General features: G+C 43.2%; 1 protein-coding gene across 1 annotated transcript in view; it reads left to right on the top strand.

The window, feature by feature from the left end:
• The window catches only part of MAPK1IP1L (mitogen-activated protein kinase 1 interacting protein 1 like), a 29,445-nt gene extending 14,256 nt beyond the window's left edge, over positions 1-15,189 (top strand). Inside the window, exon 5 of the mRNA XM_045566794.1 lies at positions 15,113-15,189. The gene's annotated coding sequence lies outside the window, so the exon portion shown is untranslated. The remainder of the gene's footprint in view (positions 1-15,112) is intronic.
• Positions 15,190-27,244: the final 12,055 nt, after the last annotated feature.

Here is a 27,244-nt window from a genome sequence, read left to right as displayed (position 1 = left end):
GCTTTAGATGAAATATTTAATGTAACACTAGAGAGGATGTAGTTTGACTAAAAGAAGAGGTAGCAAGTTTGGGAATCTGTAATTGTGGCGTCCATTGATTGTAGGAGAAAATCTGTTGCTAAAGGATTTAGCAGGTAATCCCAAACAAGATTTGGGATTGCTACTCCCAGTAAGTATAATGGCTGTTGACCCATACTGTCCCGTGTGCCCTGGATGACACTGCCATTTTAACCCATTGCTTTCAAGGACTTTACAACTGGTATTTGGGAGGATTTTTTTTTTTTAATGTAAGAATGGAAATCAAAGGGATAATAGAATTTGCTTTTATATTCTTATTTTTGTAAAGCACCATTTCTCCAATTGTGGGGGGTGGGTCTTGATTCTTGTGACCACTCTGAGTCAGAAATATTTTTAAGTTCAGTCTGGATGGAGTTAAGAAAGGCAAAAGTTCCAGAGGAGGAATGGGGAGCATCTAAGAACATTTTTTTCCTCTTTACAAGAGAATAATGTTGCTTTCAAAACAAGTCATGCTAGGCTGAAATTGATTCACGGAAAAGACTGCTTCTTAGCAAGTATATTTGGTATTAAGGGACTACAAATTACGAATATGCTGACATTTGGGCTTCAGAGCAAGAATTTTTTTTTTTTTTTTTTTTTTTTTTTTTTTTTTTTTGAGACAGAGTCTCGCTCTGTTGCCCAGGCTGGAGTGAGTGCCGGGGTGTCAGCCTAGCTCACAGCAACCTCAAACTCCTGGGCTTTAGCGATCCTACTGCCTCAGCCTCCCGAGTAGCTGGGACTACAGGCATGCGCCACCGTGCCCAGCTAATTTTTTCTATATATATATTTTTAGTTGGCCAGATAATTTCTTTCTATTTTTAGTAGAGACGGGGTCTCGCTCTTGCTCAGGCTGGTCTCGAACTCCTGACCTCGAATGATCCACCCGCCTCGGCCTCCCAGAGTGCTAGGATTACAGGCGTGAGCCACCGCGCCCGGCCCAGAGCAAGAATTTTTAAATCCATTTAATGGATGTAGTTTAGATGTGTTCAGTAATAATGTTTCTGGAGTGGGAATCATAGGTTTTGAAATGTTAAATGCAAAAATGAAATTGAAAAATCAAAACCTAGACCTTAGGTCCTCATTCCCACACAGTTGTAAAGAATCACATGGAGTGCTACAAATACCTTGGCTTGTTTGTCCTGGACTGCCACCTTCTCGTGTTCTCATGCTTTTGAAGACACTATTAACAGCTCTGACTCCACAGCCCTATTTTGTACAAAGTAATATATTGATTATTCAGGAATAGACAATACGTTTTTAATTACCCAAGAACTTCCTTTATTCTGCATCCATTTGCTTGTTGTTTTCAGTAGAGGTAGTAATGGGGCAGAGAAGAAAGGGGGTGAATTTTTGGCTTCAGTCAAGTCACACCACTACAATGTATTATTGGAATATTTTCTAGAAAAGAGGTCACTGCCCTGGTCTATTACCTCACAAGTAATTAGTGCCACCTATTGTGCTCAAATGTATAGCATTTGAAACTGTGTAGATGAAAATTGCTCTACTCAAGAGTTTTCATTAAAAGACTGCCTAATTTATCAGTCAATTGCCTACACTTCTAAACAGTAAGTGCCAGTGTCTCCTTCCTCACTCTGAATGATAGAGAGCTAACTTTATCAAACATCAGGGTTATAAACCCTAGAAATTAAACTTAAGCACAGACCTTTAAGTGTTAACATTTTTGAAAATCCTAAGCCTAAATTCAGATGAATCACACTGATGAATTGTTGTACTATGCATAGAAAGTGATGGATGGCTTTCAGGGAAGACTAATCTTAATAAAGCAATATTTAGTATTGAAGACAGACACTATTCTTTTTATTTTCAGAATTCTGCCAAGTAAAACAAAAATTTGCCAATAAAATAATCAGTACTCTTGAAATGCCACGCAAGCTTCTGACTAGAGAATACATCTGAAGCATTCATTCAGTAGACACATCTGATCAGGTGCTTTGCCAGATGCCAGAGAGTCCCTGTCCTTGAGAGGCTTATAGTCTAGGGGTGACATTGCAGAATTCATTAGTATACCTGTTCATTACTGGTTTACCTGCACATGTTAGGATTGCTGCTGGTAGAAATTGTAGAACCAGCCTTTGGGCATGATAAAGGGCAAAGTGTGGTTTACCTTTTTTGTTAACTAAGAAATTGATGTTTTCCAAAATTATAGTGTTGATCAGTGCAACTATTCAAGTGTACAAAGTAACGGGATGTTTTTCTTCTTCACTTTACCCCCGGATAAAGGCACTTTCACTGCCTGTCACTGGTTAGCAGATACTGATTTGTTGCCGTTAAGTAAATTTGAGTTCTTATGCGTGTTCTGTAAAGATATTTTGTAATTTTTTTCTTGAAATTGTGATTTTTCATTGACAATAATGACAAATTTAACGTATGTAATTGTCTATGCATTTTAAGTTAAACTGCCTAAAATGTGATTTGGGACACATACATTTGTATTATGAACTGTAAGCAATCTGTTTGAAATGTTAGGTTTTATCACCTGCTGCTGTATTTGTAAACAAAGACAAATGTTGCTTTAAGAAGTAATTTTAATTAGGAGTAGGCTATGGATGTGATACTTGATATTTTTTAAGATAAACTTGTTTGCTTTGTGTATTATACCTGAAAACTTTTTTTAAAAAATGTATTTTCATGGTTTCACAGGTTTTTCATGTATTTTATTCTTTAGGCCCAGTTCTGGGCTTCTCTGAGCAGTCCAGAGCCTAATTAATTGCAATTTTGTTGTTACAAAGAAAGAAAAAAAAGGGGCCTGAGATACCTCTTTACACATGACCCGCATTCACTAAGGAATTTAAATAGGCTGCCTAGAAACAACCCTTCCTCCACAAAGCCTCTTTCAGCAACATGACGTCCATTGTGATGATTTCCTCCTCTTTCTTCAAGGCCAGGCTACTCTTTGTAACCAGGTTATCTGTATATACAAAGTCAGGGAACCTTGCCTATCTGGCCTTGCTGCCACTATCCCCGCTTTCTGTTATGAAAAAATAGTTCTGCTTTTGCCATAACTACTGTGCATTTAGTGAGGGTCACATTATTAAACTTGGTGTACTTTACCATTTTCTTTCCCCAGGAGGTTTGCTAGCCTTTCTTGGAACCCTAGTGTGAGTGAGGGTGTGAATGAATGAATAATTTGCAGTACAGTTTACTTTCTACTTCTTGCTTTATAATTGAAAAAATGCAACTGTAAATTCTTAAATTATTTTTGATGTTTTATTCCATACCCCCTGAAAGTATGCACCTAAAATGGAGCTATGAAATAGTGAAATATAAGACCCTTTTGGAGCAGGGCCATTTCCTTTTTTTCCTTTTGTGCAGTGAGAATGCTCTGATTGTGCTATCCTGAGTTACCTACCTGACCTACGCAGTTCCTTTTTTACCACCATATCCACACTCTTAGCACCAATCCTTAGGCAACACATCTCTAAAGCAAAGGAGAATCCTGTTAGCTTACTGATTTCAAACAAGACATGCAATAGAATTCTAATGCCAGAAGATTTGAGCCATCCCATAGTGTTTATCCCTGTGGCATTTAAGTAATTTGTTTTCACACTGTGTTGTGCTCTGGGGTTCCCGAGCTGAGAAGAGAGTGGTTAGAGCTTGTAGAGCTTAGTCTCCCTCTTCCCTGCTGCCTTCACTACAGCAATTCCACTCTGCCACATTATGTGTTTTACTTACTGATAAGTTGTTTGGGGAAGATTTGTTGCTTTTAGATTTTAAAAACTGCTATTGTAGATAACCACGTCTCCTAGTTGAGGTTTGCTTAGATCATAGTCTTAACTTCCCAAGTAATAGACTCTCAGGCGAGCCATCTGGGATTCTAAGCCATGCTTGGTGGTAGCATCACATAACAGAAGAAGAAATTGAACATTTAAGTTTTTGCTGCTGGCCGGGCGCAGTGGCTCACACCTGTATTCCTAGCACTCTGGGAGGCCAAAGCGGGAGGATTGCTCGAGGTCAGGAGTTCAAGACCAGCCTGAACAAGAGAGAGACCCCATCTCTACTAAAAATAGAAAGAAATTATCTGGCCAACTAAAAAAATATATATAGAAAAAATTAGCCGGGCATGGTGGCGCATGCCTGTAGTCCCAGCTACTCGGGAGGCTGAGGCAGTAGGATCGCTTAAGCCCAGGAGTTTGAGGTTGCTGTGAGCTAGGCTGACGCCACGGCACTCACTCCAACCCGGGCAACAGAGGGAGACTCTGTCTCAAAAAAAAAAAAAAAAAGTTTTTGCTGTGATTATGTTGTATGTCAGATATTTAATGGTCATTTAGACTGGCATTTTTAAAAGATTAAAAGGCCTCTTTTTAGAGATAAGGAAACCAAGTTTAAAAGAGGTTAAGTAAATTCCCAAAGTCATATGGAACTAGCTCTTCTGTCTTTTACACACCAAGTTACTTACCATATTTTGCTCAGGCATCCAGTGCCCTTTTATGTGGTTCGTTTGTATTTTCTCTTCCACAAGACCCCCTGACTTGTTCTTGTCCTTTTAAGACGTCACTGAGTAGATTCTTAAACTGTGGGGAAACTGTTTTTTTAAGATAATGGTCAACTGGTTAACTTTCTAGATGAAAAGGCCAAAGTAAGTTGAGCTGCTTCATGTATTGTCCTACTTCCTTTTTTTTTTTTTTTTTTTTTTTGAGACAGAGTCTCGCTCTGTTGCCCGGGCTAGAGTGAGTACCCTCTTGTCAGCCTAGCTCACAGCAACCTCAAACTCCTGGGCTTAAGCGATCCCACTGCCTCAGCCTCCCGAGTAGCTGGGACTACAGGCGTGCACCACCATGCCCGGCTAATTTTTTCTGTACATATTTTTAGTTGTCCAGATAATTTCTTTCCATTTTTAGATGGGGTCTCGCTCTTGCTAAGGCTGGTCTCGAACTCCTGACCTCAAGCAGTCCTCCCACCTCAGCCTCCCAGAGTGCTAGGATTACAAGGCGTGAGCCACCTCACCCGGCCTTGTCCTACTTCTTAACTACCTTCATTTCCTGAGAGCTAATAATGGTAGCTTTTATGTATACTTTTCGTACTATTGCTTATTCAACTCAATACCCCTCCTGCCTTTGAGAGACATAAAATCTAGGAGACAGAAATATCATGTCTTGTTGACTGACACTATTGAACAACTTACATTGCATTATCCCATATAAACCTCACAACAAACCTCTAAGACAAGTACAGTTCTTACCCCATTTTATAAACGATGAAACTAAGGCAAAGAGGTTATAGAAATCACATAGTTCATACATAGTGAAACTGGGATTAGAATCCTGAGTGTGGCTTATATCAAAGTTTTTGCCCTAACAAATGTTTTCCTAAGAACAAGTTCTCTGTATTATGTGTTCCTATCATGGTTGCCTGAGTGCTGCAGTTCTGCTTCCAGAACTACACCTAGAAAGTCACTTAAAGTTGTGTTTTCATAAACAAAGGCAAACAATGTTCAAAGGTGTACTAGTTATGATAGATTTAAGATATTGATGTGAGAATTGTTATAAAAAGTACTGAATGGGCCAGGTGCATGACTCATGACTTTAATCGTAGCACTTTGGGAGGCCAAGGCGGGAGGATCGCTTTGTTAGAGTCGGTTCCCCTCGGCCCCGGGAACAGAAAGACAGAGTCACTGAGGCTGCAAAGGCAAAGGAGTTTTATTTACTAGCTCAAGCTAGGGTCCAAGTCCCAGAGCACCAACGCAGTGGTCTCTTTACGAACCAGGACCTCGCCCTGGGGTAAAAACAAAGCTTTTATACTTTTTTTGCTGGAGTCTGTTGCTAGTTATTTCCGATAAGAGACTCTTTCCCAAGAGATTCCCTCCCAGGAGATTCTCTCCCCAAGGACACTCGCCCTGCACAGCCGGCCTCCCTATCAGGAAGCCACATGCGGTGCGGTTTTTTTTGTTTTTTTTTTAACTGCATTTGAGCATGGTTTTAGCTCTTTATCATAATCAAGCAATAAGCAAGCAAGCTTTGTGTACAGAAGCGGAATTTGGCTGTTAGCTAAGAGCAAAAAACAAGTCACCATCAAACAAACTAAAATATTGTTTTAGTCCTACTCTACAGCTTGAGGCCAGGAGTTCAAGACCAGTCTGAGTAAGAGCAAGACCCCATCTCTACAAAAAATAGAAAAATTAGCCTGGTGTGGTGGTGTGCTCCCGTAATCCTGTAGGCAGGAGGATCACTGGAGCCCAGGAGTTTGAGGCTGCAGTGAGCTCTGATGATGCCACTACACTCTAGCCCAGGTAACAGAGCTAGCCCCTGTCTCAAAAAGAAAAAAGTAGTGGATAATGAAACTACCGGTTTCAGGTCCAGCCTTTGTGCAGTTACCAATTGCTGGAGACACGATGGGCATCCGGCTGCCCTGCAGTGGTGAGGGCTAGGCCAAGGCTGTCAGAGCAGCTGGGACAGAAGAGGCCTCTGTTAGCGGTGGCTGGGGAGCCAAGATGTACAGGAACTGGACAGAGGGTGGGAGAGTCAGAGGGAGGTTCTGCCAAGTATGGCAAGACAGTTCTTTTTTTAAATGTGCCAATGCAGGACATGCTAAGTTAAAACATCTTAACTGTTGCTTAGTTACTGCAACACACAAAATCCCGAGTACTACACTTAATGAATACCTGGATCCGTTCTTGAATGCTCAAAGAAATCTGTACAAAAAGACTAATGATTAGGACTCTCACTCAGGCATTTTATAGAAGTGTGATGAAGAGGATTAATGTGAACTAGGAAAAGTTGTTTTATAAACTTTGCAATATTTCTTGTCTAAAAGGTGGTAACAAGTCTCCACCTCTGGTGGATCCATAGTAGAAATCTGATCAAATTCTAGAAGCCAGCCCTTCGTGGTTCAGTGAGCAGCACAGCTTTAGGTATTCATGGGGCAGAGTTTTTATTTTGAGCTTTGAGCTCAGCTCTGGAGTGTGATTTGGGGCAATCAATTAGCTTCCTGTGCTCACTTACCTCATCTGTAAAACTTAATGCTCAAAGTACCATGAGGGAAAAAACAACATTCTTCCTTCCCTCTAGCCAAAGAGATGTGTTTAGTAAATTATCATAACAGAAAGAATGCACATCTAACATAGTATTTCTATATGAATGTTCCTTTTTTATAAAATTCAGGAGGGTTCAAAGTTATACAGTGTGATAATATTTATCAAACACCAAGGTTGCACTATAAGTAAGTGGTCATATATACTAGTTTGTCTGAAACAATTCTGGTTTATATTTTCCAGGCATAATTATTAATAGCACCCCCTTTGCATTCTCAAATGTGTCCTGGTTTTAAGGATAAATTATATGGTTATCCTAAATTCAATAAAAAAGAGTGCCAGTGAAGGTTTTCTGTTTATTTCCTGAGAGAAGACACTTGTCCAAAAAAACATGTTCTAGCATAGATGTTAACTCTTCATTCACGAATTCGGTCGGCCCTCCATAACCACAGGTTCTGCATCTGCAGATTCAACCAACCCTGGATGGAAAATAATTCTGAAAAAAAAAATAACACAAATAGAAAATAGAGTGTAACAGCTGTTTGTATAACATTGATATTATATTAGGTATTATAAGTAATCTAGAGATAAGTATACAGGAGGATTACATAAATTGTATGCAAATACTACAACATTTTATATCAGGGACTTGAGCATCCTTGGATTTTGATATCCACAGCGGCCCTGGAATCATCCCCTGCGGATATGGAGAGACACCTATATTATTTCGGGTGCTACCCATACTGCATCTGATAAATGTGAAGAAAAATATCCAAGTCACTTCCCATTGCAGGCACATTATCTTCAGTAAATCCCAATGGCAAGCAGAGAGCACATTCCAGCCCTGGAACAGGAAGTCATGCCTTTTAGGATAGAGGAGCTAGATAGAGGAGGAGGGATGGGAATAAGTTTTCCTATGTTTGGGGGCATCTTTCCAAGGATTTCTGTCTCATGGCCTCAATTGTGTCTTTTTTTCCCCAAGTCAGAATGCAATTTCCCTTAAAGCTCCAAGTCTTTTCCCAACTTAATACCCTCATAAACTGAGTGGCACCAAAAACTATGTCCAATTTTTTTTGGGGGGTGGGGGGGTCTCACTGGCTACTGCATACAAACATTACCAAATCTGTGGCAGAATTGTACTTCATTTCCTCCAGCCCTGGGCCAACACTCACATTACATGTTTCTCATTCACAATAATGGTAGAGGGACAGGGGGCAGTGAAATTATTGTTTCATAGGGTATTTTAATGGCAGGGAATAAATAGCAAAAAGCTGTTAAACCATTTCAGAAATATGTATTGGCTGGAGTAATATTTGTCAACTTCTTGGTGTTTGAGGCAGATTTTTGAAGGCTAGAACATGTGGCTCTCCTGTGAGGATTAAATGCCTCAGGGGTTACCACACTAGTATCCATCAGGCTGTTTGAGTAGCACATCCAAGTTCTCCCACATATTTGCACAGCGAAGTTCTTGCATGTTACAGGAGACAATTTGTCCTTGGTTCTGGCTTCATGATATAGTTGCCTCTTCACTCTTGCCATTTGCATCTGCTCTTCCTCATCTGCAGCACCTGTTCATCTTAACATTCTGGCAGTCAGTGCCATAAAAGTACGTGCCCCCAATTTGTGGCAAAAATTAATTTTGCACACTGACCACAATTTAGTGACACATCTGTTCTCAGCACACTATTAGGCTGCAGCACCATGGTTGTAAAACTAGAATCAAAAGCAGCTCACTGGCAGGCCCAGTGGCTCACGCCTGTAATCCTGGCACTTTGGGAGGCCGAGATGGGAGGATTGCTTGAAGCCACAAGTTCAAGACCAACCTGGGCAATAGGCTTTACAAAAAATTTTAAAAGTAGCAAGACATGGCAGTGCACACTTGTAGTCCCAGCTAGTCAGAAGACTGAGGCAGGAGGATCACTTGAGCTCTCAGGAGTTGGAGGCTGCAGTGCACTATGATCAGATAACTGTATTCCAGCCTGGGTGACAGAACAAGGCCTTGTCTCAAAAAAAAAAAAAAAAAAAGCAGCTCACTAACATCAGTTTGCATAAAAAGTGAAACCTCAAAATACAAGTTTGAATATCCATTTGCTGTCAGCACCTTTCATAACAAGCACTGAGGAATTACATCTGATGTACAGTATTCATCAGAAAATTATCACTCTCAACTCATACTCTGTGTATTAATATAATGAAAAGCGTATTAGCTTTTCAGGGACGGGATTGAGAGAGAGCTGCACTGGGGAAATGTATACAGAGGATGGGACAGAGTCTGGTAATATTCTATCAAGTGGGGTGGTAGCTATACATGAATATTCATTCTACTTATTCAGCCCCAAAGATATGTACTATTCTTTTGTATGTACAGTTTGCATGGTTTTTAAAAGCATATGGCACCTGAGCACCTAGTATTGAAAGGAAACCTCAGTTTTACTCAGACTCTCTTTGAGGTGGGCAGGCAGGCCTAAGCCCAGTGGTGACTGATTCCTGAACATGTAGTATAACAGTAGCATGAGGCCGAGCCTAGAGTCCGTTGTTTCCCTTTATGCTAATAGCTGAAAGTCTCAATTGCTTTAGGAAACAGATGGTTGTAAGAACACAAGAGCATAAAGGGTCTTCCCAGTGGTCCACTTAGTCCAGTATCCAGTCTGACAATGGCACCAAGAGATGTTTTTGTAAAAGCGTAATTGGGTCATAAACCCAGCTTGCCAAACCCAGCACTGGACAAATGGAGAGGTGACTGCAAGGCACTCAATTGTGTGAGGCATTGTGTTGCTCCAGTACAAAAAGAATCACGGAATAAATATAATCCCCCACACACAGGACAGAATAGGGATGGTATTTTTCACTGCGATATTAGAGTAAGTGGAGAAAAATAAGAAAAAGCTATTAATAACTAGAGTGAGGGTTGAGGCAGTTTGGCACAGAGGGGTAGAGCACAGTTTCTGGAACCTAGCCAGCATGTTTACATCCTAGCCCCACCACCTACCAGATACAGCACACGGATAAGTTACTTAACCTTGTGGTGTCTTGAGTTACGCAGCTGTAAAATGGGGATTACAATACTGCCTAACTGCACAGGTTATGAGAATGAAATGAAGTAATCCACGTGAAGCACTTGGTGCCTGACATCATGTATGAGATCATGGGACTGGAAGGCATTGTTTTAGGCCTAAGAGGAAACAAAGCGAACAGGCATTTTCATCCACTTCACGTGATGTTACTGATGCAGGAGGCACGGGTTACTCTGAGGATCCCCAAGGAGCACCTAATAGTTACACAGCTACCATTTGTTGATCACTAGTGATGTTTTTGTCTTTACTCGTTCTTAGCAATGCCCTCTCAGCCCCGCCCTTTACCCAAGGGCTTTAATCACATTGTCACTGAGTCCTCACAACATCAGCAAGGGGTAAAAGTTGAAGTCTGTGGAATGCAGAGCCCTGTCCTTTGCCCTTTATGACGCAGGGCACCTTTAGTACTTCAAGGCACTTCAGAAAAAGACCTGTCTCAGAGAAGGAGAGTCCAAGAGGAAGTCTGTCCTTACTTCAAGCTACTTTGTGCCTGGCCATATTTTCTGAATCAAATTGATACGATTTGAAAGCAGTTAACCCCGAAAATGGGTTAGGGAAATAGCAAGCCCCAGCCCTGGGCATGTGGGGAAGTCTCGGCAGGAGATGAGGGGCAGGCCAGCGCTCTGTCTGGGAAACGAGCAAACCCAGTGTAACAATCCTGCCTCTGAGCAGCCGCGTTCCCAGCTTTCCAGAGAACGGCTCCACCCTGGGACAGCTCACCACGCATCACCCCCACTGACGTCAGCTGCTTGCCTGCGAACACAGCGTGCCTCGTCGCTGCCCACGGCTGCGCTGTCCCTTCTGGCTGGGCTTCGGGAGTACACAGGAGCTATTCATTATAGAGTCTCAGGCCCACTAACAGCTCTGAACACCTCGTGTTTAAAAGGAGAGCACTACTTTCCCAGGCTCATTTGCTCCAGATTTAGCCTGTGTCCAGTGATGTCAAGTACTACTAGGATCAGGGAGTAGATAAGAGAGGCATTTGTTGGAATGAGAATAGGAGGATCTGAGCTTTGGACCAAGGGAGTTGAGAAGACTTTGACCTAGGGCAAAGGAAGACAGAAGAGCCCTAAATAAATGAGCAAAAATATTTCAGCACCTAGATTTCAGTCATTCAACTGGTATTGTTTCACTGCTTATTCTGCCACATGCAGGGAATTCAATAGTGAACTAGTTAAACAGTTTCTGCTGTCATGTGGCTCACAAGCTGGTGGAAGAGACATCAATAAATAATATTAAGTACACGTGTGATAAGTAGAGGGGAATAAAGTGTAACCTAGTGTGTGGGAGCCCAGGAAAGCTCACCAGAGGACACAACATCTGAGCTCAATCTGAAGCAGGACTATGATTAGCTCTATTTCTGTTCCTGTATTCCGTCCACTGGATTAAGTTAGATGTTCTTCCATCCACAAGTACAGATGGCTCTGATAAACTCAGTGTCAAGTCTTTAGAATCCCATGACCCTTCCGGGTAACCATATGAGGGAGATTCTTTGCATAGAGATCTGGGTTCCCTGGGGTTCTATTAGGTATGTGTTTCCAGCTTGGTAGGAGAGGAAGTCTCCTTTTTATAATCTTAATATCTTTCAAAGAGCCTGACGATGCAGTAGTCTTTAAGCCATTTGTGGAAGAATTAGGCTCAGCACTGTCCTGTTTAGGGCATGGGGCATTATTCCTGGATTAACCCCAAAAGAGAAACTGATTGAATAACTTTGGTCCGTTCGGCCGGGCGCGGTGGCTCACGCCTGTAATCCTAGCACTCTGGGAGGCTGAGGTGGGCGGATTGTTTGAGCTCAGGAGTTCAAGATGAGCCTGAGCAAGAGTGAGACCCTGTCTCTACTAAAAATAGAAAAAAATTAGGCATGCAACTGAAAATAGAAACAAAAATTAGCCAGGCCTAGTGGCGAGCACCTGTAGTCCCAGCTATTTGGGAGGCTGAGGCAGAAGAATCACTTGTGCCCAGGAGTTTGAGGTTGCAGTGAGCTGTGATGACACCCCTGCACTCTAGCCCTAGTGAGAGAGTGAGACTGTCTCAAAAATGAAACAACCAAACAAATATATAGACTGTGAGGAAAGAGTTAACACAGCAGGTCGGGTTGCTTACACCTTGATGTCTCCAGGGGATCCGCAATTAACCCTGGGCCAAACACTGGCAATGTAGCACTTAGAGTGTTTTTTTCATGTTAGTGATTGATGATTTTGTTATAGACACCTGGAGCAGTGGACCATGCCACACTGGTTTGTCAGGTTGCTTCCATAAACATCAAGATTGATGATGTGCACCTGGTTCATTATTAGGGTGCTGAGTTTGGGTTGCCATGGATGGTTACACAGCAGGATTTACTTACGTGACCAGCTCCCCATAAAAGCCTTGGACTCTGAGACTCAGACAGGCTTCCACAAAGACATTCCACACCTGTCCCTGTAGTTAACTGCTAGAGCACACCTGTGTGGCTTCAAACAAGGAAGGACATTGGAAGCCTGTGTTGAACCCTTTTAGACCCAATTGATGCATATCTTTTTCCTGTGGTTTTTGTTGGGTACATTTTGCTATAATAAATCTTAGCAGTGAGTATATAACTTGCTACTGAGTCTTGTGAGTCCTTCTGGTGGATCGCTGAAGGCAACATAATATGAAAAAAGAAAATACAAAAACCAAAATCGCTCCAACTAGAAGTAACCATTTGGCTAGATGTAAAAGTAGGTTTTGACCAACCAAATCATCTTGCAAAAGTCATTCTATGAATAAATTGTTAGAAAGCAAAAAAAATTCCTCATTAAATTGCTTACAAAAAGTTGTGTAGAGTGAGGATTAAATCGTATGGAAGTCCCAAATTAAGACTTAAGTAATTTTACTATTTTAAATGACTACCAAGATTTGCTGAACTTTGCTTTTACGATATAATAATAGTTTCATCTACAACTTAGTTCTCAATTTGGAACCCATATTTTTACTCTTGATTGGTTTGTATGGGAAGAGGCAGGATGCTTTACAAGAAATGGCTTTATAATATCCCCAGGAGCAGGTTGTGGTGAGACACAGAGAATGGCTGTGCTTGAGAGTTTGGGGAGGAAAGTGAACTAAACTAGCTACCCTTCCTCACTCTGTAAATTACCCTTCTGCGGCAGCTTCCCTCAATAACTTTAATATTATAATAACAATTAACATTTATTGAGTACTTACTGTGAGCCAGACACTATTCTAAGCACATGTTTTCTCTTATTTAATCTTCACAACAGCCTAATCAGTAAATACTATTTTCTCCTTTACACAAATGAAGACATCAAGGCTAAGCATGATTAAGTTCATGAAACTAGTCATCAGGGTGTGGCTGGGACTTAAACTGGAATTCAGATGGTCAAATACTATATTTTATGTCCCTTAATGTTTATTTAAATAAGTTGTCAATGGCTGGGCGCGGTGGCTCACGTCTGTAATTCTAGCACTTTGGGAGGCCGAGGCGGGAGGATCCCTTAGATGTCAGGAGTTAGAAACTAGCCTCAGCAAGAGTGAGACCCCGTCTCTACTAAAAATAGAAAAAATTAGCCAGCCATGGTGGCACACACCTGTAGTCCCAGCTACTTGGGAGGCTGAGGCATGAGGATCACTTGAGCCCAGGAGTTTGAGGTTGCTGTGGGTTAGGCTGATGCCACAGGACTCTAGCCTGGGCAACAGAGCAAAACTCTGTCTCAAAAAATAAACAAGATGTCACTGATATAAAATAGGTTTTGGAGTTGAGTTTTATATTAGTCAAGATTCTCCAGAGAAACAGAATTAATAGAATACAAACACACACACACACACACACACACACACACACACAGATTTATTTTAAGGATTGGCTCACCCAGTTGTGGGGGCTGGTAAATCTGGAATCTGCAGAGCAGGCCAGCATGCTAGAAAGTCAGGGAAGAATTAGTGTTGCCGTCTTAAGTCCAAAATCTGCAGCCTGGAAACTCAGGCAGGGTTTCTATATTGCAGTCTTTAGGAAGAATTGCTTTTTTCAGGAAATCTCAGTCTCTGTTCTTAAGGCTTTCAACCAATTAGATGAGGCCAACCCACATTATGGAGGGAGATCTGCTTTACTCAAAGTCTACTGATTTAAATATTCATCATATTTTGAAAAAAATCTTTACAGTAACATTTAGACCAAACCAAACCAAACACCTGGGCACCATAGCCTAACCATGTTGACACATAAAATTAACCATCACAGGTTTCTTTTTTGAAGAGAAAAGGGAAGATGGATTCCCCAAAAGGGATTTACTCAGGACTGATGATAACCCTGAGATAAGCCTACCCCAGGTGAAAAACCAATCCTGTGATTTGGCAAGTCGTTTTAGCCACAGCCATGCACGTGTGGCATTGACCAGAAGAGGGCACTGCCTCCTGCTTGTGTAACTGTCTGCATAGGAACCAATAGGATGAAAGAGATTGTAACACTACTTTCAATTAATTATGATTTTTTACAGCCTGTGATTGAGTTTAGGACAACCTTTGGTAGCATAAATGCTGGTGAACTTTCAGTTTCACTGAGGCACCAAAGCACTTCCTTGACAGTACTTAAACTTCACGTTCAAAAACGCAAGAAGACTTGGCCTGATTTTGTACTTTGGCTTCCCTGGTGTGTTATGGCTGATCCAACCAGGCAGAGCCCAACCAGTGTTTCCAGATCAGGGAAATCCAAGCTGGTGCTGGGGGAAGGAAAGCTGGGGCATTTGGCAACCGAGAGAAGAAACTGGGAGCAACCCTGGACCTCCAGGCAGTTGAGGAATCTTGTAGAGAAAAAGAGAGGACAGGTTTGGAAGGTTGCCATTGCATCTGGGTTAGAGGGAATGATACTGCAGACTCCTCTGGCAATACAATGCTGCCTAGCAGAGCAGTTAATCTAATATGTGGATTCTTAATTGGAAATGGAAACTCATGTAAGTATAGTTATGCTTTAGTTCTCATTAATAATTAAAAACTCCCTCTTCTGCTTCTGTTTTAATGACAGCTTACTTTTGTGCAGTGTGCGTCTTTGCAGAGGGCTTTCCTGTCCCACAGTAAGTAACAGAGAGGCACTAATTATTTCCAATTTATAGTTGGGGAAACAGGCTGGGCGCGGTGGCTCACGCCTGTAATCCTAGCACTCTGGGAGGCCGAGGCGGGTGGATCGCTCGAGGTCAGGAGTTTGAGACCAGCCTGAGCAAGAGCGAGACCCTGTCTCTACTAAAAATAGAAAGAAATTATCTGGCCAACTTAAATATATATAGAAAAAATTAGCCGGGCATGGTGGCGCATGCCTGTAGTCCCAGCTACTCGGGAGGCTGAGGCAGTAGGATCGCTTAATCCCAGGAGTTTGAGGTTGCTGTGAGCTAGGCTGACGCCACGGCACTCACTCTAGCCCGGGCAACAAAGCGAGACTCTCTCTCAAAAAAAAAAAAAAATATATATATATATATAGTTGGGGAAACACAGAGGGTAAGTGGTTTACTTTGGCTCCCTATAAGCCATACCTGGGAAGAGATCCGAAGCCTGGGGCCAGGTACTCTTTCCTCTATCAAAAATACATCCTAACTCTGTACACTGCTACTCCCAGTGCCCACCAAAGCTGAATGTGTGCGTACATGGTGACCTAGAAATTCTACGTTTAGGAATATGCCCAACAGAAATCCATACACACGAGCACCAAAAGATGTGGGCAAGATTGTTCATAGCAGCATAATTTGTAATAGCCAAGACAACTCAAAATTCTACCAACATAGAATGGATAAATTGTGGTATACTTATATAATGGAATATCGTAAATAATGAGAATAAATGAACAAGATCTATGCACAATACATTTCACAAATACATTATATATATAAATATAGCTCAAAAATGAGCAAAATTAATATAAGTTGTTAGAAGTCAGATTAGTGGTTACACCTCACTGGATTAGTAACTGGACAGGGGGGATGAGGAGGTTTTCTGTGGTGCTGTTAATGTTGTACTTCTTGACTGAGGTAGTGAGTTTACTTTGTAAAAATTCACCAAGCTGTGCACTTATGACATGTGCACTTTTCTGTATATATGTCACACTTCAATGAAAAGTTTTTAAGTTCCTGATTTGCCTAAATAAATTACTTTTATATGAACAAACTTTAGTACTGCCTAAACTTAGCTCATCCCTGATTAAAGGAACAGCAGACTTGTTTGCTGTTCTGCTCTGACAGAGACCTCACCGCCATGTGCCAAAGACTTTCTGAAGGGTGGGGAGAGCAGGTCAACATCTGCCTTTGCATTTGTGAGTGCAAGAATGCATTTTAGGAGAGCTGCCACACAGGAAGGTCTTCCCTGCCTCCAATCCTACGAACATATGTTCTTTCTGTGTGTCCAGAAAGTAAGGAAGAAGGAAACATCCAAGCAGGATTGACCAACTGCAGCAAACGTCTCACACAAATGGCAGAGCTCCCCTGCCTGTACCGTTAACAGCCAATGGCACTATTTTCAGAGAAAGCAAGGAAACCCAACTTCTCCATCCCAGAGGTGTAGATGGTACCTCCAGACCAGAGAGCCGTGGGGCACAGAGCAGCACACTGAAGCTGCTCAAAATTCCATGGCAGGCCCTCGTGAAGTCATAAATAGAGCCAGATTTCCTGTTTCCCAGAGTACACCTGCTCCTCATTAGCGCTTACTGCTTCTTGCAGGACCAAGGTGCTTGAAAATCTTACAGGACAAAAGTACAACAGCACTGGCTGATGTTTGGTCCAGGACACCACCCCCCGCCCACTCCCTTGCTCCCTCTGCTGCTTTGGGGTGTTTCTACCACCACTTGAGCTCCTTGTGTCTTCTGTCAGTGATTCTCTGCTTCTTCAGTCCCACAACCCATCCCACAGGCAAAAGAGTGAGAATCCTGAGCATGCTTTGATAGATGTCCATTTTTACACTTTCTCCAGCTAGACTGCATTTAGAGGCATTGGCCCTCTCTCCTTCCTTGCAAGGGGTCAGAGGGACATGGGAGTACATGACTATACTTTATGCACCTTTCCATGATATGGTGTGTTTGTCAGAGCTCTGGCAGGCTGGGCCATAAGGTGTGCTGCAACCACAACAGCAGGACCACAGAGTGGGAGCAGAGCCAGGACTGAACCCGGTTGCCATTCTTCCAGTGTCTAAAGGAGTCCTGGGGGCAGCAGAGATTCCTTGGGGTTTGCTTGCATATTGGAGCCCAACACCAGGACTTTTCTGGCAGTGGCAATACTCAAAGCAAGGTAGATGGCACAAAGTCAAATTCACAAAGGTGTTCATTTAAACGTCATTGTTAAAGAGAAAAATGGAGTCAGGTGTGATGGCTAATGCCTATAATCCCAGCACTCTGGGAGGCTGAGATGGGAGGATCATTTGAGACCAGCCTGGGCAATACAGTGAGACCCCATCTCTACAAAAAAATTAAAGAAATTAGCCAGGTGTGGTGGCACACACGTGTAGTCCTAGCTACTCTGGAGGCTGAGGCAGAAGGATCACTTGAGCCTAGAAGTTCCAAGCTATAGTAAACTACCATCACACCATTGCACTCCAGCCAGGACAACAGAGCAAGACCCTGTCTCTAAAAAATTTTTTTAAAAATTATTTTTTAAAAAGAGAGAGAAAAGGAGACTGGGCATGGTGGCTCACACCTGTAATCTTAGCACTCTGGGAGGCTGAGGTAGGAAGATTGCTTGAGGTCAGGAGTTCAAGACCAGCCTGAGCAAAAGCAAGACCCCCATTTCTACAAAAAATGGAAAAATTAGCCGGGCACGGTGGCGCACACCTGTAGTCCCAGCTATTCAGGAGGCTGAGGCAGAAGGATTGCTCAAGCCCAGGAGTTTGAGGTTTCACCAAGCTATGATGATATCACCACACTTTAGCTGGAGTGACAGAGTCTTACTCTGTCTCAAAAAAAAAAAAAGAGAGAGAGAGAGAGAGAGTGAGCAAAATGGGAAACAAGTGAAGCATCCAGCAACAGGAAGTGGTAAATTATGTGATGTCTTCATATACCATGGGTTATCACACAGCCACGTAAAAGAATGAGGCAGCTCTGTGTTAACTACCATGGAAAGAAGTCTATGCTATATTGTTCAATGATAAAGGCGAGTTGGAGGAAACAATATACAGCATGATCCCACTTATGGCTTAAAACAGTCTGTAATATGCACACACACGCACATACACACACACACACACACACACACAGAGTCTCACACTCCAGAGTTGATAAACTCTGATAGAAGAGGTATAGAAGCATAAACTATTACCAGGTTATCTCTGGGCCAAGGGAGTGGAAATGGGAGGTGAGGGGGACTTTGCAATTATGCCCTATTCATTTCTACATCATTTATGATGCCCCAACAGTCCTTCCCCACAAAGGCTGTGGGGGTGGGGTACGGATGAAACACACTCGACGGGGGTTGTCAGCACAGCCAGAAGCTTCTGTGAGTCAGGCCCAAGGACTGAGAAGCAAACTCTCTGAGAGTGGGGAGAGGAGCGCCAAGTTTCTGATTATGCAGCACGGGTCTTTTTTTTAATTTTGTTTTCCCTCACTGGGGTCATGTGCTCTTGGTTCCTTTTGGGTGACTTCCAGTCCCAAGCAGCTGGAGAAGAGCCCCTGCCTAGGAAAGTCCAGAGGGGACGGCTTGGACCAGCTTGGCCATAGGCCTTAGGAAGAAACCTCCTCTTTCCCTTGGTGCTCATTTCCTTGGGGTTCTTTTTCTGGGCCTTTTGCCATTGGAGCAAAGATCTCCAGGGGCTGAGGAAAAGAGGCCACAGTACTTGGCCGACTTTCAGTGCAGCCTATGTTGTTCTCCACCCAGACTCCTTAGAATTGCCTGGAGAGCTTTTTTAAAATATGTAAGCCTCAAATATAGTCACATGTCACTAATGATGGGGACGTGTTCTAAGAAATGCGTAGTTAAGCGATTTTGTTGTGTGACCCCATAGAGTGTACTTGCACAATCCTAGATGGTGTAGCCTATTACACACCTAGGCTATAGGTTACAGCCTGTTGCTTCCAGACTACAAACCTGTACAGCATGTTACTGTACTGAATACTATAGGCAACTGTAATGCAATGGTAAGTATTTGTACATCTAAACATAGAAAAGTTAATGCATTAAGCTATGACATTACGACAGCTATGACATCACTAGACAATGGGAATTTTTCAGCTCCATTCTAATCTTCTGGGACCACCTTTGTTTATGTAGTCCATTGTTGACCAAAATGTCATTTGTGCAGCTCATGACTGTATAGACATGTACACTGAAGTATAGAATAAATGTTTTGTTATGTTAGCAAATATCCAATGCTGGATAAATAGAAAATTTCATCCATTCTGGAATGAGTGTAAATTGGTTTAAGAACCTTTTAAAAAGCAATTTGACAATACTAAGAGTCTAAAATACTGTTTTGCTCAGCAATAAAACTTCTGGGAATTTATCCTATTGAAATATGAAAAAACCTCAACAAAGGAAAATTTATGTGACAATTGCTCTCATTATGGTTCCTTTTATAGTAGCTAAAAATCAGAAACAAACTAAATGATCAACAGATGGCAGGTGAATAGTTAAATATGTATCTCAATCTGTGGGTCATTTTATAACAATTAAAACTGTAATAGAAATTTGTAATGATATATAAAAATATACTGATGAACTTGTAGCTTATTTCGGACATAAGTGCTTTTGTGCTTATAGGAAATTTCATTTCAGAGGGAGGAAGAAACATGCTTACGCCTCATCCCAGTCTAATTAAGTCAAGCACTCAGGGAGTGGAGACTGGATATTGGTAGTTTTTAAAGTTCCCCAGATGATTCTAATTGAAGGCAAGGTTGAGCGACAGTTATTAGCCTTAGATCCAAACGAGAACGCCTGTTCACCTGTGGCCCAGTCCAGCTTGTTGGGACGGAGTTCTGTGTGGAATACTAAGTGGTCTGTTTCCTGGGCCTTGTCCCCTGCATATATCTCTCAGGGACTGGTGGGTCCCGCGGTGGCCCCAGAAGAGGCTAATCATAAATCTGGGATCATGGCTACATAGTTTTACATCTTACCAAAACCAGCAGCAGGTAGACTCATTAGGAAGTAGATGGTTAAAATAATCTAGGTAAGTGTCAGTAAGGGCCACACCTGGGTCCCCACAGCAGCAGGAGGCAGGCAGGGGCAGAACCTACACAGCTGGGCACCTGAGTGAATGCAGGAGCTACAGAGTTGGAACCAAATCCTGGAATGGATCTTGCCTGTCCAAGAGATCCAGTCCTACAGAGCCCTGGTTACCTGCCTGCTGGTGTCTTCACCCGTCTTGCCTCCACGGTCTTTGCTAGAGGGGTAAAAGCAGAAAGTTTAGACAGCTCGCTACTAGGAAACCCTAGCAAGAGGTGATGGTGTCTACAGTGCTCTTTAGAAGAAAGCACTACAGCCGATTTGCTGTTGGGCCAAAGGAAACAAATGAAAATTGAATGGGGGAAAGAAAAGCCAGGACAGGTTGAGAGCAAAAGCATCCATCAGGAGAATACAATGACCCCTTAATAGCCCAAACTCTGAGGACCTCCGGGGAAGAGTAACAGGTGATGTAGCATGACTGGTGGGGCAACAAAGAGCCCCTGCTCATAAATGTCCATCTCATCCAAGCTTCCCGTTGCCCATAAATCGACTATTAGGCCAATTCTGCTTGGGTTATATAAAGCATTGCCCATTCATCATCTTCTTCTAAAGTGCAGACTCCTGAAAGGGATAACACGTTGATTCAGCAACAAGTTAGTGGAATTAGTTTATGATTTATTCAGCCAATTTGAGTGCCTACTCTGCGCTTGGTACTGCACTAGGAACTCAGATGCAATGGAAACAAGACCCTTAATTCAGTTCAGAAGTATCTACTGGACATTTCCTGGTCACCTGGTAGGGAGCTGGTGCTGAGACAGGAGGAAAACAGAAAGATGCACAACACCGTCACCTCCCTCAAGGAGCTTTTAGCCTTGTTGGGGGGAATCCAAGGCCACAAAAGACACAGAACAAGCAACTGCTTATTAAACTGCTAATACAGTCAAGGGCCAACATGGAGGGTGGAGCTAAGTGCCTCCAGGTCAAAAAGCCTTTTCAGAAGCGCTTGTGATTGAGCCACACCAACCCTTTTCACTGAGGAGCCTGGAAAGTCAGCTACAACAACCCCACTGCTCTCTAAATATTAACATGGGTGTAACTTCCTGGTTCTAAGGCCTTGCCTTGGTTTCTAACCTACACCGTATAGTTCTTGCTAACCTTAGTGCTGCTGAAAGGGAATTATTCATAAGCATTTACAGGGTGCCTAGGGGCCACCCACCTTCTCTGCTTGTCCTCCAACGCTGGTCAGTTGCTACATCTTGGTGGTGGGCTGAGTGGTTTCACATTTGCTAAACACCCACAAGACACATGGTTCCTGTCTATCACAGTCATGCTCACAAGGTACCCTTGTGAGAAAGCCTCACCAGCTCCTGGCTCAGGCTGTCCCTGGAAGGGAGGACTGTAACCATCCCCAAGCTGGAATAAAGAAGCAAGATTTAGGAACAGAGGGCCAGGCGTGGCCCAGAATCCAGGCATCAAGCAGGGATAGACAGGGCACTATTTGCCAAATCCTGAGGAGTTGTGCCTTTTTATGAAACTGTCTTTGATAAATTGTGTTATTCTGGAACGACATTGTAGGTATGAGCCACTGCACCCAGACTCCCACAAATCACTTGTTAATTACAAAGAAAAAAATAATAACTTCACAGTGGCCCTCACCACTTTGATCAAGTCATCAAACCTAACATCACTGGATTGGTATAAACTAATATCCAATATCATGTGCATCCTATTAAGATGCTTGGAGAAAGAAAATCAATAGACCCAGGAACTAAATGTTGTGTGTGTCTGGGCACAGTGGCTCACACCTGTAATCCCAGCACTTCAGGAGGCTGAGACAGGAGGATCGTTTAAGGCCAGGAGTTCAAGGCTGCAGTGAGGTATGATTGCACCACTGCACTCCATCCAGCCTAGGGCAACAAAGTGGAACCCTGTCTCAAAAAAATAAATCAATAAAAATAAAAAATGCTATGTGATCTTGGATTTGATTTTGGGCATAGGAGAAAAAAAGAATCTTGTTAGGGCAATTGATGAAATAGATAGTAGTACTATATTGATGCTTAATTTCCTGATTGTGTTAACTATACTGTGGGTAGGTAAGAGAATGTCTTTGTTCTTGGAAAATGCACACTGAAGTTTTTAGAGGTAAAGAGACACCCTATCTCCAACTTACTCTAAAATGATTTAGTAAGAACCATTAAAGAAATTTTTAAAATTTATTTTTATTTATTTATTTATTTTTAGAGACAGGGTCTCACTCTGTTCCCCAGGCTGGAGTGCAATGGCACAATTGTAGCTCATTGCAGCCTTGAATTCCTGGGCTCAAGAGATCCTCCTTCCTCAGCTTCCTGAGTATCTGGGACTACAGACACACACCACCATGCCCAGCTAATTTTTCAATTTTTTGTAGAGATGGGGTCTCAGTATGTTACCTAGGCTGGTCTCAAACTCCTGGCCTCAAGCGATCCTCCTGCCTCAGTCTCCTGAGATACTGGGATTCCAGGAGTGAGCCACCATGCCCAGCTAAAGAAATTATATCTATCTCTCTATCTATCTCTACATAGATAGAGAGAGAGAGAGAGAGAGAATGATAAGGCAAAAAGGGCAAACAGTTGGTGACTCTAGATAAAAGATTGTAGAAATTCCTTGTACTGTTCTTGCAATTTTTCTGTAAGATTGAAATTATGTCAAATTAAAAGGTCCTCCTCTGAGCAAAATAATATAAACCATCCTATGAGTGTGGCCAGGAGTCAGGCGACACTCTGGCACCAGCAACCAGCAGGCTTATACTTCCTGTTGGGGCCAGAGCCAGCCCAAACTATGGCCATTTCAGGGCTGGATGGTCACCCTGCAGGATAAGCTCAGATGGCAGGAACATGTATTATGCAAATTCTGTCAACCACTAGACCACAAACTAGGGTGCAGTTCCTGGCAGCGCCCATCACCTCCTTAGAGTAGAGAGGCCTTTACAGCTGTTTCATGTCAGATGATTCATAGACAACATGCAGCAAACAGAGGAATCATTGGTGAATGCATGAATTGTGAATTGTGCTTGGATTTAATCTCTTTTCATAAAAGTAATTGTTGTTTAAGTCTGCTTTTGTTACAGACCATTAATAAATAGAATGTGTTTGCATTTTTGCAAGGAGGCCTGAATTTTTAATGTCTGGTAATCTTTACCAAAGAGTATGCATCCGTTAAGGTTTACAAATTTAGTAACAGTAGTGATTAAGGCATACATTGTCCCTAAACAATTCCTTTCCAAAGAGAAGCATACGTTTAAAGATAATTCTTTAATGTCTGTTCTGTGGCCATTTATCTAATGTTTGGCCTTTTGCCATGGCTCTAGAACACAGTGATCTCTTTTTCTCTTTCATCTCTTTTTTAGCCAGGTTTCTGAGAACCTTTGAATTTCTAATTATATATCATATATAAATATAAATAAACATATGTGTTATACATGCTCTTCATTTTGCCCTCAGAAGCTTAATAGTCAATCTTTGCTTGTTTGGTTTATTTGTTTGTGTGGTGGTTTTTCTTTTTTCTTTGCTTGCTTGCTTTCTTTCTTTCTTTCTTTCTTTTTTTTTTTTTGAGCACTTGTATGTCCCACACATCGAAAGCCAACTGGCTAAAAGTTAGATAAGCTTCTTCATACAACCCCTGGGCGGATATCAACTGTCACTTTCTCAACGTAAGAGGAAGCCAGTTGGCCAACTCCGTCCGAAGGCAATCCCACCATGTGCATCCTTCCTGGCCTCTGACTTAACCTCCTAGGCTGTGGAAGGCCAAGAGTGGCTGATCTGCTGGGGCAAGGACAAAGATCCACCTTCCCTTTCCCTCGGCCGGCCTGTAGGGAGCGTTTCTTAACTGCTGTGCCAGCTCCCGACTCAACGAGCACCTGGCCAACATTTCATTACCGCGGAGGCCCTGCCCTGGGAAGGCTGCAAAACAACACTGTTAAAGCTGGGGCTGAGTCATCTGGGTGTGGAGGCTGTTGGGCCACATTCTTGCAACATAAAAAGCAAATAGAGTACAAGAGAAAATCTAGACTGTGGATTTTGTAAAACTTTCTCAAGGCCAGTTCACAGAGGCATTCGCTAGCTCTGTACGTGCTAAACAAAAGGTGAGCGCGGCCACAGCTCCAAAGCACTGAGCGAGTCAGCTCTACACAGGGTCAGCCTGGCCCTGGGCTGACCCTTCCGGGGTCTGAAGGCTCCAGCAGAGGGAGGGCGTGAAACTTGATTTATGAAAAAGGCTAATGGTCAAGGACAAGTGATGAGGAAGTGACCTATCTCAGCAAGTCTCTTCCAAGCCTCTGGTCTCTTTGGAACTCCTAGCCGGACTGAATGTCTCCAGAGGTATGGGAGGCATAGCCCTGAGCACCCAGGCAGAGAGGCTGTCTTTGGAATGGAGATCTGTTTTTAGGGCATAACTGGTTCAGCTCTCTGAAACTGGAAGACAGAAATCCAGGCCATTAAAGCTCAATAGCACCTGAGACGCAGGCTCGCTGGACCCTGAAGGCCAACAGACAAGTCTTGGAAGGCCTCACTTGTTTTCCTCGCAGCTCAAAAGTATTTCTTTCAGGCAGTGATCTGAGGCGACACTTGGCCCTGAGACCAACTGAAATGCTGTTCTCTATGAGTAAATGCTTCTGAGAGACCAGATGGGGAAGCCCAAAAGAAGAACCGGAGACTAACCCCCTGGTGTGACAGCCACACCCGTCTCCAGAGCCCACACACCTCCCCGCCAGGACATTGCAAACCTGGCATTTAATTAGCGATGAGACACTTGTTTTCCCTCCCGTGTTCAAAGTGTGGGGAAAGAGGTGCTTTCTGCCTTCTTGCCTTTGGTTATTTGTCTTCTGCTTCCTGAGCTAGGAGAGACAGAAAAGAAGAGGAAGGGGAAACCCAGGCAGATGAGAGAAGTTCCCCGTGCCCTTTGACAAGTTTATGTTCTTTCCTGTAGTCGTGGAACCAGGCCATGAGATGACTGGCCTGCTTCACTCACACTCTGGCCACTTTCTCTGCAATGCGAGGAGGGCCAGCACCTCCACTTATGTGGAATGTTCTATCTGGGGCCTGGGTACGGTCTTGCAAATGTGTCGTTGACAGCAAGGAGGAAATTAAAAAATGTTCTGGTGTTCCTTTTTCAAACCTGGATTAGTTTAAACAACAGACAGATGACAAGGCAAGCTGTTTTAAAATATTTGTTTACCCTTTGCAACTAAAACACTATATAAGAATAAATGAAGTGCTGAGCTTAATATGATTGCAATGTTTATACCTATATTATTTCAAATTTTGGCATTCCTCAAAGCAGTACTTTTTGTCATAGATTGTATAAGAACTCATGAATGCTAAATAAGTTTTAACTTAAAATGTATACTCATAAATTATTTCTTTTGTATTTTTAAATTAGAGTTCCTATAAGATTTATCTGAAGAAGTTATACTAAAAAATTTGCAACCCATACCGGAGGACATAACTTGGGCATAGAGACTATATGGCCCTGAAAGTAGCTGTATTAGCTCTTCTTAACATGTGATTTGTCTTAGATTGACATTGTTCTCAGCTGCCTTTGTTCTTGTCCTATATGGTTTGAAGCACTTCATTTGTAGGAGCAGTGGAAGCAAAGTAGTTAACTCTGCACCACCTTCCCCTGGAGAGCCCTGTGCGTGCAAGCTCTTCCTTGTAAGCCTGATTTTGAAAAGCCCCTTTTGGGGTGTGTGAGTTGTGGGGTGGGGGTTAACAGCATCAGGGATTGTTGTTCTTGTTCCCTGTAGGTGAGAAGTCTTTTTCTATTGTTAAAAAAAAAATTGAGACTGTTCTCGAAAGCGATTTCCTGAAATAAAGCGGGGGAGGAAGGCCTGGGCATGAGGGCAGTGAGTCATCTGAAAGCAGCACAGAGCCGGGCCGGGACATGAGCCAGGGAAGGCTTGCTTAATCCTCCCTGAGGCTCGGGCCCAGAGCCTAGGGAGGTCTCAGCGCTGATATATGGGGTGCTGTCCGCCTGGGCTGTGGAGGTCCAGGTGAGGGTGGACAGGCTCTGGGGTCTAGGGCCACTCAGGTGCTAGAAAAATGAGGTTCAGAGTTGCTTGGACTGAGTTTGGGCTTGGGACAGAAGCAACCTTAATACCATTTAGGTAATGCATAATGCCCACTGAGCAGGGGCACGAACTGGAGCATGGACTTCCCAGGTGGGACTTCGAGGAGGGACGTGGCAGGGAGCAAGGGAGCAGAGGGGCAACTCTCCAGTCAGTGCAGCGGCCTGGGCTCCAACCAGGATTCGCTCAAAGCACACCTGCAGAGTAGAAGGGCCACTCCAAGGCCCCAACCACAGTGAAAACCAGGGAGCAGGTTCTGAAAGAGGCTGCAGGGTGCCACGACAGCTAGAGCAACCCAGTTCCACCCAGGCTGCGAGGACATTATGACTGGCATCCAACCCTGCAGGCAGCAGGAGAGTGGGAGGAGGGGTGTCTGGATAAAAGTCCCACTAGAGCTTCTAAGAAGGAATTAGGGAAGCGGGGCTGTCCCGACCAGCGGGGCATACAACGCAGGGGTGCGAGGAGGACTACCTGCTGCTGGTGAAAGAAAAGAGACAAGAGACACACAAAATGGGGGCAAGACAAGATTCTGATCAAGCCCCAAAATTTTATTGCTGGGTGGCTGCTTATATGCACTGTAACGGGGGAGGGCAGGAATAAGAACACGTGGCAGCTTCTGATAGGAGGAAGGGCGGTGATGTGATATGAGACGAGGGAGTGGGAGGGGTGTTACAGGCTTTGCGCGCGCTTTCTTTGTGCAAGAGGGAGGAAGAAGAAGTATGTAAGCTTAAGATGGCGCTTTGTATAAGATGGCGTTTTGCATAAGGCTAAGCTGGCTCCCAACATCTCCTCCCTTTCTGTTTTAAAACAAGAAGGAAGGTGAGCGTTAACCGGGTGAGGGAGCAGGGGCCTGGCTCCTCCCGTGGGTCATCTGTGCCCACCAGTGATGGCTCTTGGTATCTTTTGGGGAGGAGAGGCAGAGCCGAAC

The sequence above is a fragment of the Lemur catta genome, chromosome 1 (assembly GCF_020740605.2).
Source record: "Lemur catta isolate mLemCat1 chromosome 1, mLemCat1.pri, whole genome shotgun sequence".
NCBI classification, from domain to species: Eukaryota; Metazoa; Chordata; class Mammalia; order Primates; family Lemuridae; genus Lemur; species Lemur catta.
This window is presented reverse-complemented; position numbering and strand designations above follow the sequence as displayed.